The sequence below is a fragment of the Cricetulus griseus genome, chromosome X, assembly GCF_003668045.3.
Source record: "Cricetulus griseus strain 17A/GY chromosome X, alternate assembly CriGri-PICRH-1.0, whole genome shotgun sequence".
NCBI lineage: Eukaryota > Metazoa > Chordata > Mammalia > Rodentia > Cricetidae > Cricetulus > Cricetulus griseus.
The window spans coordinates 95,703,333-95,715,576 of record NC_048604.1 but is presented as its reverse complement, the minus strand read 5'-3'; the positions used below and the strand labels follow the sequence as shown (position 1 = coordinate 95,715,576).

The 12,244-nt window shown below is 41.4% G+C and overlaps 1 non-coding gene across 1 annotated transcript; it reads right to left on the bottom strand.

The window, feature by feature from the left end:
* Positions 1–872: 872 nt before the first annotated feature.
* Positions 873–945, bottom strand: Trnav-uac. The gene has a single exon. It is a non-coding gene; the product is annotated as a tRNA-Val (tRNA).
* Between the last annotated feature and the right edge of the window lie 11,299 nt (positions 946–12,244).

Below are 12,244 nucleotides of genomic sequence, written 5' to 3'. Positions count from 1 at the left end.
AAAATCACAGTATATTTTTTTGAGTTAGAAAAAGATGTAAATTTATACACTGTATAATCAAAACTGGGGATGGGAGAAGCCAAGAAACAAACAAACAAACAAACAGAAAACCCTAAAGTTTCTCTTTCCCCGTTTAATTCGTTCTCTGCTGCCATCATCTTACCCTTGATCCCCGGGACCCCAGAAACCTTTCACTCATACTTTTGTCAAAGATAAAAACGTCTCTTCACCCCCTCGAAAGAAGTACTCCTCCCTGCAACAGAACTGTAATAATATGAGCAAAACCCTTCAGTCATCAGTCAACAAATAGGTGAGGAGTGAGAGTAATCAGGATGCGTTATATACATGTATGAAACTGTCAAAGACGACATTTAATTAATACGTTTAAAATCATGACACTTTTGTATATGAATTCTTATTTAAAAAAGAATATTCATTCCACTAACCCTCCAGCTACATTGAAAAGGACTATGCTTTTGTTCTGGCTCTGTATTTTAGAGTTGAATAAGATATTACAGAGTTGAATAAGATATTAAATCCTTAATCATAATCAGCCTTTAAAAACTTCAGCTGCCATGAAAGCGTGGCTATGTTGACGTATTTTCGTGGGAAGTTTTGAGGGTCAACTTGTTCTGTCTCTGGAGGAATGGATGCTGCGAGGCGCTCATTGTCGGGTGTCCCTGAGAACCTGGGAGGTGGGGTAAACAGCAGCTAAAGTTCCAAATCGCCCTGCCTCCACTCTGAGTTAATTCTTGGATCTGGAGATAGTGGCTGCAGTCTTGGTGGAGAAGAGGTGATATAAAAGTGACAGGAAAAATACAGGTAGAAGAAAGAAAAGAAATTGTTTCAGACTGGCTGCGTCTGAGAAAACGTGGTTCCACTGGGGCTCGAACCCAGGACCTTCTGCGTGTAAAGCAGACGTGATAACCGCTACACTATGGAACCGCACGGCTACCTTTCTGCTTATAAGTCTATTCATAGCAGACAATCAGACGCAGACGTTCCACAGGAAACCCTGCCTTCCGCCGTGGCCCCGCCCCTTCTCAAAGGCGCGGAATTCAAAGTGGATTTTGAGCCGTTGCCTCAGGAGTTCTGGCAGATAGGCCACCTTGTGGCCCCAGAGTCGTGGCCTCCCGAAACCCGGGTCACTCTAACTTCCTGAGTCCAAACTTTCCCTCAGCAGTGGCAAGGCCCTTCGAAGGGTCGAGGTTTACCCTGTTTAGGCACCGCTGCCCCTGGCACCTTCCCTCAGCTGTGCCTTCCTTTCCCACTTAGAGCGAAGGGACTGAGTTACCCTGTTGGAAGGAAGTCATTACAAGCTCGCCGCTTGCGGCAGCGTCTAGGCTCTTAGCTCTGGCCATCGAGGACTAGAAAGCAGCTGCCCAAGCTGAAGAATCAGGTACTGCACAGTGTGGTTGGGCTCATGTTTATGATGGCATCTGACTTGCCAGGAGTGGAAAAGGTCCAAGGCTGCAGCCCTCTTACCTTTCCTAACATTCCCTCCGTGAAGTCACCTAAGGGATAAAATTCTCAGTCCCATTTGTCTAGGGCTAGAAGTAGGGGTTGTGTGGTTGTCACAGAGGAAATAGCACCAGCCGCATCACATAACTTGAGAGGCCTGGTGCAAAATGAAAATGATTGTCCAGTGTCTGTTAGGTTATGAAGAATTCAAATGATAGCCAGCGCTCTGCAAGAAATGTAAAATGTTGGGACTCTCCATCACCAAGGGCTTGGCTTGCTTTATATTGTGTCATTTTGCCTTCTCTGGGGTTTCTGAATGGGTCTTTGTCGCCATACTAGGATTGCTCACCACTCTCAAGCTTGAAAACCTACTAAAAACCATTGTGGGGAGGTCTTTAACCATCCTGGTGGACATGACCTGGGGGCTGGCAGTTATCCCTTCTCCTGGCATCTTCCTTTGAGGCTGGCAGGATAACGGAGATATGGTACTGATTGTAAATAACACCCTTCCACCAAACCCTGTTTTGCTGATAATGCTGAGGGAAGAAACAGGGTAGGGTGAGGAGGAGGATGGAGGGAACACAAATGTGGGGGTGAGTGGAATTTTAGTTCCACTGTTGCTATTTATCAACTATGAACTCAAGCTGGTCAGCTCAACATGCTATTTCTCATCTCCTTTCTGAAACACAGTGGTTGGACTAGACATCGCTACTTTCATGCTGGATCTAAATATGCACTTCAATTTCCAGACAGTTGTTAGCTTTTGTTTTCTCACAGACCTAGTTAAAGGCAAACTTAGTGAGTTTGTTGTTTTTAAAGCTAGATCTCATGTAGTCCAAATTGCTCTCAAACTGACTGTGTAGACAAGGATAACTTCATATCCTCCTGCCTCTACCTCCCAAGGTCTATGATTATAGGCAGATGTCACCATGGTCAGTTTTATGAGGTCTGAAGATTGAACCCAGGGCTTTATGTATGTTAGGCAAGCATTTTACCAGCTGAGCTATGTCTCCCACTCCAGCCTCCCTTTTCTTTGACACATTTTTGTAAGGCCTTCTGAATACTTGATGCCTAGTTGTTAGCTATGAAATAGTCATGAGTGGCCGGCCATCAGCTGAGAAATGAATTCACAGAAGCTGTGCTTCCTACTCATCAGTGGCTATAACCCACCTATTTCCAAACCCTCTATTAATTTAAAAGAAGATGGCCAAGAATTGGCCCTAAAATTATACATGCCAGTTGTGCTTTGGTTTGTGCCTCTTTGTTTCCCCACCCCCCAGATTTCCAACTCTGCCCTTGGCTATAAAGGTCATTTGCCAGGTACAAATTTTAGCCAAGTCTCTGCACTTAGACTTAATGTACAAATGAAACTGGAGCTCCACTAATGCATGCAACAGAGATTTCTGCCTTTGAAGAAATTTGTTTTTTCTTTTCCTTTTCTTCATTCTAACTGGAAGGGAAGACTCTCCTTGTCTTTCTCAAAGTATAGTCACAATGACTATTTTTAGTCAAGAACAAGCTAGCTTACAAAGTACTCTCACATTACTCTTGGGTAATAGCCCTGTGAGGTAGCCACGCATTATTATCTCCAGTTTTTAAGTTGAAGGAATTGAAGTGGAGGGGTTGAAGTACCTTATCCATGACCTTTCAGCTGACGAGTGGTGGGGCTGGATTGGTACTCAAACTGCCGACACTTAAGAGAATGTACAAGGATCAAGTCCGTAAAGGCTACATGTTCTCCTAAGAGTGGTTTGACTTCTTGTGTATTTTCTCCGTGTGAAAGTAGGGAAGTAGATATGCATATTTTAATATTTTGCATTTTTTGTTTTGTTTTTTAAGACAGGGTTTCTCTATGTGGCTCTGGCTGTCCTGAAACCCATTTTGTAAACCAGGCTGACCTCAAACTCACAGAGATCTGCCTGCCTCTACCTCTCAAGTACTCTTTTGCATTTTTTAAACAAGATTCTCAAATGTAGGAGCTATGAGCATGCTAAAAACAATTGCTGATGACTTTCAACTTGGTGAGGTCTCCAATGATGGTTCTGCCTGGAGTTTCCATTTTCTAAGTTAAATGTGTGAGGCCTGACACCCCTGTGTGTCTGAACAACTATAGGAAAGATATGCAAATAAATTAATAATGAAGACTAGAGGTTTGGTGTTCCCTGATTTCTCAGATGGTTTGTGTTGCTTCCCTGGTGTTTGCCTTTATTGATGGAAAGCAATTTCATTTAAGAAACCCTAGCCACAGTTAGGAATCCTAGTTTATCTGATTGCCTTTGCAGAATGTCTCACTGTTCTTAATGAGAACTGAGTATTTAGTAGGGAAAGCAAATCACTACTACAAAATGGCATAGCTTACTTTACCTCGTCTAGCCCACCATGTTCAAAATACTTTGAAACTACCTTCTGCAACACACTCTTATTGCTTTTGAGTCTTATTTTTCCATAGTTCCTTATATCTGTTCTCTCATTCAGCTCAGATTCTCTAGCCATTTTTATCACTTTTTGTCTGGTTTATTGCTTCCAGGGGTGTGTGTGTGTGTGTGTGTGTGTGTGTGTGTGTGTGTATGTGTTTGTGTGTGTTCATGTTCGTCTTATTAGTATTTTGAGACTGGGTCTCTCTATGTAAACTTGGCTGGCCTGAAACTTGCTGTGTAGACCAGGCTGGCCTTGAACTTAGAGACCACCTGACTCTGCCTCCTGAGTACTGGGACCAAAGGCATGTGCCACCATGCCTGGATGTTTTTTTATTTTTTTAAGACAGGGTCTCACCTTGAAGCTATGTCTGGCCTGAAACTTGACATGGAGACCATTTGGCCTTGAACTTGAACTAATATATATGCCTCTGCCTCCAGAATTTTGAGATTACAGGAGTGTACCACTATACCAGGCTGCTTCCTTGAACTGTTGGCAAAAGTAGAATCTCTTCAATTCAACTTGATATACTGCCTCTGGCCCAAGGAAAACATAAACCCAGGATGAGTGGTTTTATATTAAACTCATTGCTACATATCTCAAGTGAACTTGAGTAGCCAGCTTGGTGGCTACTTTAGGCATTTGCTCTCTACTTCCCTATGGTGGTTTGAATGAGAACGGCCCCCAAAGGCTTATATGTTTGAATTCTTGGTCTCTGGTTAGTGGAACTATTTGAGGAGGATTAGGAGGTGTGGCCTTGTTGGAAGAGGTCTATCACTGGGTGTGGGCTTTGAGGTTTCCAAAGCCAATGCCAGGCCCAGTGTCTCTTTCTCACTCACTCCCTGCTACCCGTAGATCAGGATTCGAAGCTCTCAGCTACTGCTCCAGAGCCAAACCTGTCTGTTCCCCACCATGATGATCATGGACTAACCTTCTAAAACTGTAAACAAGCCCCCAATTAAATGCTTTCTTTTATAATATTTGCCTTGATTATGGTGTCTCTTCATGGCAATAGAATAGTAACTAAGACACTCCTCCACAAGACAGTTTTAGTCTCCTCTCCCAATACCACCTGTATCTCCTCCCCAAATCTGGAGAGAAAAAATGAAAGCAATCTGAAGAGAACTCCAAGGACCACCTGCCCCTGTCTTTGGTCTAGTATACTTCTTTATTTAGTGTTTTCTCATCACAGCCCTGTGGACTGGACTGTGTAATAAGCATTAATGTGTTTTGCAGCATCCCTAGCCTCTATTTACTAAATGCCTACAGCACCCACCCTTAGCACCTAGTTGTGACAATTCAAAGTGCCTTGGGGGAGGGCATGTCTTATAAGGCTTCTTTGACAATGCCTGGGATCCTTCCCTTTGTCATGAGTGGGAGAAGAATGCTGTTGACATCTAGTGGATAAAGGGCAAGGATGCTGTTTAATACCCCCCAAAGCACAGAAGATTTCCTCACTAGAAAGAATTACTTGGCCTCAATGACAGAAGTGTCACAGAGCTAGTTCTAGGACAGGCTCCAAAGCTACACAGAGAAACCCTGTCTTGAAAACAAAACAAGTGTTGTGGTTGAAAAACCCTGCTCTAGATAAATTATATTCATTATTTTTTTAAAAAAGAAACATTTATTGAGAGAAGGGGGTGGGGCAGAAGTTAGAGAATGAATTAACTCCTTTAATCCTCACAACAGCCCTAAGGGGGGAAAAACTATTATGCCTAGTTTACAGGGGAGAAAACTAAAGCATAGAATAACTGGGCAACTCAACTCAGTCACACAGCTAGTACATTAAAGGAGCAGGATTTGAAAATCAGGCCGTGTTTAAACTCCCTAAACTGTATTTAACTGCATTACACAGCTTAATTTTGATTTTGTAATGTTTCATTAAAACAGTTTGATTTCCCAAGTCCCTCACAGCTGGGAGAGATGATGTGACATAATTCTGGCCAATCAGAGGTCTGTGGGCATCCAAAACATTTTCTTGAAAAGGAAGTAGACTGTTGGCATGTGCCATTTTTGCATTAGTTCTATACCTTGACCTTGCTGTATTTGAGAACTGCTGTGAACTACAACATTATCCTACTAACACTGGCCATTCTCTTTCTGTCCAGAATTTTTGTGGCATGCTAGCAGTAGATGGGCTGTTGTGATCATGAGTGGGCAAGTATTAGAAGAAAACTACATAGTTTGGTAGAAAGAAGGAAAACAGCTGCATTTCCTACTATCAGACTTCTTGTTATATGATAAAAATAAAACTTTTTAGTGGGAGTTTCAGTTATATGAGGGAAATCCAAACCCTACTGATTGATGATTCCCATATTTCCCACTGGTAGCTGTTTCCTATATCACTTTGACGATGTCTTTAATCTGCTCACGATCTGCTGATGGACTGTTCCGTGTCTCTGCTTATGTGGCTAATGTGTCTTGGATCACAGTGTTGGATGGTGTTGGAGGTTTTTTTTAAAGCCTAAGACATGTCCCATCTCGAGAAGTTTAATGAACAATAGTTAACTCAAAGAACTAGTGTCAATGGAAGATAATGGCTTGTATGAATTTCCTAATTTAGGATGATAAATTGATTTTTATAATGATTATGGCCATGTGTCCTTTATCTTAGAGAGGAAATGCAAAGAGAAAAAGGCAGATGGGATAGGAGACAGTGTGACTGATAGACAAGAGCCTGTCTTAATATTGAAATACTCTGTATCATATTCCTCTCGAGACTAGCTATTTATAATCTTCCAAATTATCTACAATCACATTCAATGAGATGAGATTATATATAAACAGCCATTATAGAAATATATCAGCCCTAAATACCTTATCACCCCTTTTCTCAGTTGTCAAGCTACCCCTAATTCCTAAGGTCACTCTCCTGGGACCACGTAAGTAGATACAAGAAAAATCAGCTACTCCCCACTTCCATAGTGCATATCTTAAAGCACAACATCTGAAAGCATCCAGTGAAATATGCAGGTCCTTCTACTTCCTCGACACTTACTGTCTTGTTCAAGTGTCCACATGAATTCAGCTGTGTACACAATCGAAGCTGCTGCTAAGCTAGTCCCCATAGCCTGATGGAAAGATTTCAACAGTGGTGCACATGTTCTTCAACCCAAATCATATGTATATTTTTTATTGGTGATTTAAAATATTTGGGATTTAAAAATACAATTATAGTCTGAAGGCTATGTACAATAATAAAACCAAGATCAATGAATAGATTAAAAACAACAACAACAAAAACTCAGGTAAAGGCTGTCTTCAGGCTAGCAGTTTTCCAGGGCTAAAGCCTGCTAAAATGCAATGGGTTCTATTTTGTACAAAATGAGCCAGCTGCCATGACAACTGTCTATGAATATTATTTTACTATTCGTCATTAGTTTCCAGTAGCTGCCTCTGGGTTGAATGTTCACTCTAAAACCGTTCTTAATGGAGTTCTCCTGGACATGTTTACAAAAAACAGAACCACACTTTCAACTGGCTGACTCTGTCTTTTCAAATAGAAATTTGAATGAATATACATAATTGCAAATATATTATGGATTTTTATCACTGATATTTTTACCTTTCTGCTGAAAAAAGGAGATTTGCACATACATTTATATTGAGCTCAACTGTAGATCTCATTAAGTAAATGCACTGGATCAGAGTTAAGGAAGTTTCCTTTTAAATAAGCAGCCCATGTTTTAAAAATGTATTTTGGGGGATAAGGAGATGGCCCAGTTGGTAAAGTATTTGCTACTATGCAAGCATGAGGACCTGAGTTTGTATTCCTAGCACCTATGTAAACAGCTGGTATAGTAGTATGCACCTGTAAAGTCAGTGCTGGGGAGACAAAAGACAGAGAGAAACAGTCTCAAAAGATAAGGTGAAGGGCTGGTGAGATAGTGTAAAAGGCAAAGGCACTTGCCATGTAAGCCTGACAACTTGAGTTTGATCCCTGGAACCCATATAAAGGTGGAAGAAGAATAACTCCACACAGTTGTCTTGTGATCTCTACACGTGCACCATGGCACATAGAAGCCCCCCCACTCACCACATACACTTACAACACACATTTACCACATACACTCACCACACACACACACACACACACACACACACACACAAAGTAAGAAGGTGGAGAAATGATTAAGACACCCAACTTTGACCCTCATTTACACATGTGCACACGCACACTATTACACATACAAACACAGCAATTTCTGTAGTTCCAAATGATAGGACATCCCATCCAAACTGACTTTGCAAAACAAGTTTCAAACAAATCTGACTTAAAATTCCCAAGGTAAGATTTGATAGAGATTTATGATCCTGTTCCATTTCTCTGACCTTTTTAGATCTTCCCTTCTCCATGTATTAAGTTCACCCTCTCAGTAGACTGTCCTCATAGTGACAGCATTGTTCAGAGCACCATACTTGGGTGAGTATGTTGAGTCTTGGTCCCAATTGTCTTTCTAGGAGCCCTGAGATTCACTCATGTTCCCTCTCTAGTTATGTATTTTGTCCAAATCCTCTAGCAGGAGAAGAGTCTGAGATATATGCCCAACCCTGAACAATCGCCATTTCTTGGGAAGTGGACTATATTAATTGACATAAGTCATCAGAACCCACAGCTAGTGTGGCATGGTATCAATCTCATGCAAAAACACACATCTGAGAATCTGAAGAAGGTTGATTTCAAAAGGGAAAATTGAGGTTCTAGTCAAGAAGGCAAGGGAATAATTATATTTGTGGACTAATATAAACCAAGTACTACTTATACCATTTTACAAGTATATTGGTTAGAGGAAGTATATAGCTTTAATTAATAAAATAGCCAAAGTCGAACACTAAAGGGTTGTTTTTTTAAGATGCTATGGGATATGAAACCAAGAAATATGCAGCTTAACTTTGTCCTCTATCTCTCAAGCATATGTAACACTTTATAACTTATAATAATTTTCTACTGAAATTTTTCTCTTTAAATATTATCTTCATTTAAAAATATTTTTATTTTATGTGTATGGGAGGTTTCCCTGAACATCTGTGTACCATGTGCATGCAGTGCCTGCAGAAGCCAAAAGAGGGTGCTGCATCCCCTAGAACTGGAGTTACAGACTGTTTTGAACTGCCATGTGGATGCTGGAAATAGAACCTAAGTCCTCTGCATGGACAGCTAGTGTTCATTTATAAAAAGAAGAAGCTGAGGCCCAGAGGGGATTATATAAATTGCTAAAGGTTGTAAGTGGCAGAACTGATACTTTCTTAAAATTATAAAGAACTTAATCCTAGTTCTCTTTCTTAATCATCCTACATCCTATTTTTCATGTAGTGAGAACTTCATTTTTAATTTTTATTTATTTATTTTTTATTTAAATTAGAAACAAGCTTGTTTTACATTTCAATCCCAGTTCCTTCTCCCTCCCTTCCTCCCCTGCCCCCTACTAACCCACTATCTCATCCCCTTCCAGCTCCCCAGGGAGGGTGAGGCCTTCCATGTGGGATCTTCAAAATCTGTCATTTCATTTTTTTCTTTTTTTTTTTTTATTAATTCAAGTTAGGGAACAAGCTTGTTTCACATGTAAGTCCGTTCTCCCTCTCCCTCCCCTCACCCCCATCCCTCCTCCTCCTCCAACCTACCCCCACCCCATCCACCCACCACTCCCCAGGCAGGGTAGGGCCCTCAATGGGGGCTCTGCAAAGTCCACCAAATCTTCCTGGGCTGGGCCTGGGCCCTTCCCCATGATTCCAGGGTCACAGTGTAACCCTTCATGTGGGATGGGATCTCAAATCCCTTCTTGCACCAGGGAAAAATACTAATCCACCACCAGGGGCTCCCTGGAGTGCAGAGGCCTCCTTATTGGCATCCATGTTCAGGGGGCTGGATCAGTCTTGTACTGGCCTCCCAGGTAGCATCTGGGGTCGATGCTGTAATATCATTTTTAACTTTTAGAAAGACTATATTTTGTTCTAGGCCCTACATTAACTTCACGATCTTCTTATTTTCTTAATAAAAAAAAATTAAGAAAAACATCTTGAATTTCTTACCAACTTGATTGCATAGTGTTCTTTTGTTGTCACCACACTAGCAGGAACATGGCATATCAGCGGGAATTGTGTTCAGTAGTAAGCAACAGAGATTCAAAAGGGAAGTGAAGGGCCCAAGAGATGGCTCAGTGAGTTAAGTTGCCTCCCTACAAGCCTGAAGACCTAGGTTTGATCCCAGGGAACCACATTGTAGGAGAGAACACACTCTGGCAAGTTGTCTTCTGACCTCCACACTCATGCTGTGGCACATGTCCCCACCTAAATAAGCGTAACAATGTTTAGAGGGAGCCAGGCCTTGTGGCTCACATGCGTCCTAGCTGGACTGAAGCAGGAAAATTGCAATGAGTCTCAGTCAGTAGCAGGCTACATGTGTATTTCAGGCTAGCCAGGCCTACATAGCAAGACCCTTATTAAACAAAACAATATAAAAGGTCATTTTTTAGCTTCATAAATGCAGAGCTTCATTCAGAAAATGAAAGTTCTAATTACCTGTTAAGGGGAATGGGTCGTTAAATATAAGGAACTTTCTAGAAGTAAATGACATCAGATTACTTTATGCTCCATTTCCTTAAAACTGTTTTGTAAATTAGGCCTTTCACTGAATAAGAATGACAGCCCACCTCCCTGGGACAAATTAACCAAGTTTCGCTACATGACTAATAACTTATTTTGGTGATATTACTGACTATGCAACATAACAATTCTCAAGGCAATTGCATAATATAGTTTGACTTCAAAAGTCATGAAAGAGACAGACATGGTTATGCACTTCTGAAATGCAGTCCCAGCTAGGGAGATAAGGACAGGAGAATCACCGTGAGTTCAAGGCAAGCCTGTGCTACTTAGTGAGTCTCAGAAGAGCCTGAGTGAACTCAGAGAACATTGAGTGTTCAACACTCTGAAAACAACAGAGACCCTGTCTCAAAGATCCATTGGGGAAGGGAAAGTGCAAGCAAGTACTGGTGGTGGTGGTGGTGGTGGTGGTGGAGGTGGTGGAGGTACTGGTAGAGTGCTAACCTAGCATGTGTGAGGCCCTAGGTTTATACCCCTGTATTGGAAAAAAAAATTCAGCTTTAGGAAACATCCTACTTTTAAAGACCTCAGATTAGAGACTCCATTTACCTGCTCCAGGTTAGAGATCCGCCTGCTTCTGCCTGGAAAGTTCTGGGATTAAAGGTGTATGCCATCATGCCCAGCTTTCCCTTACCTCTTAATTTGTTCTTGCGATATGCATCCCTGATTTGTTTGTTTTGCAACTGAAAGTTTTAATTATTTAATATATATTTCCCCACAAGACTTTAAACGTCAAGAGGGAAGAGACGTTGTTAATTTTATCAGCTGTTCTATTCTTGGGGCTACAAAAGTGTGTGGCATACAATAGATCCTCAACAAATACTTGTTGAATGAATACATGAATTATACCAAGATAAGAATAAGTGCTCTAAAAAGAAAATGCTTTAAAAACTTTCTCAAAGACCTTGTCATAGACTCTTAGTCGTCTGAAGAAGTAGAAAGAATTTTTAAAACAAAGCTATGGCTCTTCCACAGGGCATGTTTTAACTAATAATTTTGACATTTCCCTAAGAAACTGTTCTTTATTTTCCCATGTTCATGAACTCTCTCTCCCCCCACCTCTCTCTCTCTTTCTCTCTCTCTCTCTCTCTCTCTCTCTCTCTCTCTCTCTCTCTCTCTCTCTCTCTCACACACACACACACACACACACACACACACACACACACGGTTGTAAAGGAGGTAATGATGATCAAATAAGGCTTAAAGAACCTTTTCATAAGCCAGAAGTAGTTCTCTCATCTGGGTTACATTGCCCACATTTCATTGACAGATACTGTCATATCTCCTACATTGTGAGGTTGTCAAGGCAACCTATTAAAGAGTCATTCTAGAATTTTTTCTCTGCAAGATTCCAGACAAGGCCAGGGAAAGCTGAGTAAGGTCTGTAAACTTGAAGATGGGCTGTGTCCTGAGCCTGCAGGTCAGGCTGAAAGACTCAGCCACCAGTAAAATGAAGATCTAGGGAGTCTAGCTTCCTTGAGCCTGTGTGAAACAGAAAACCTAGAAGGAACAGGTAAGAGCCCTTAGTGGATAGATGGATCTAGTGAGCACTGGCTTGGCAAGGACCATTTAGGCTTTTAATCTGCTTCCTCTCTTTGGTTAATTTGGTTCAACTCTTGTGAAGTTCATGTTTTGGTATATGTGGTATATAGCACATGAGGTCAGAGGACAACTTGTGGGAGTTGGCTGTCTCTTTTTACCATGTAGATCTTGGGAATCAAACTCAGATCATCAGGTTTGGCAGCGTATGCCTCTATCCACGGAG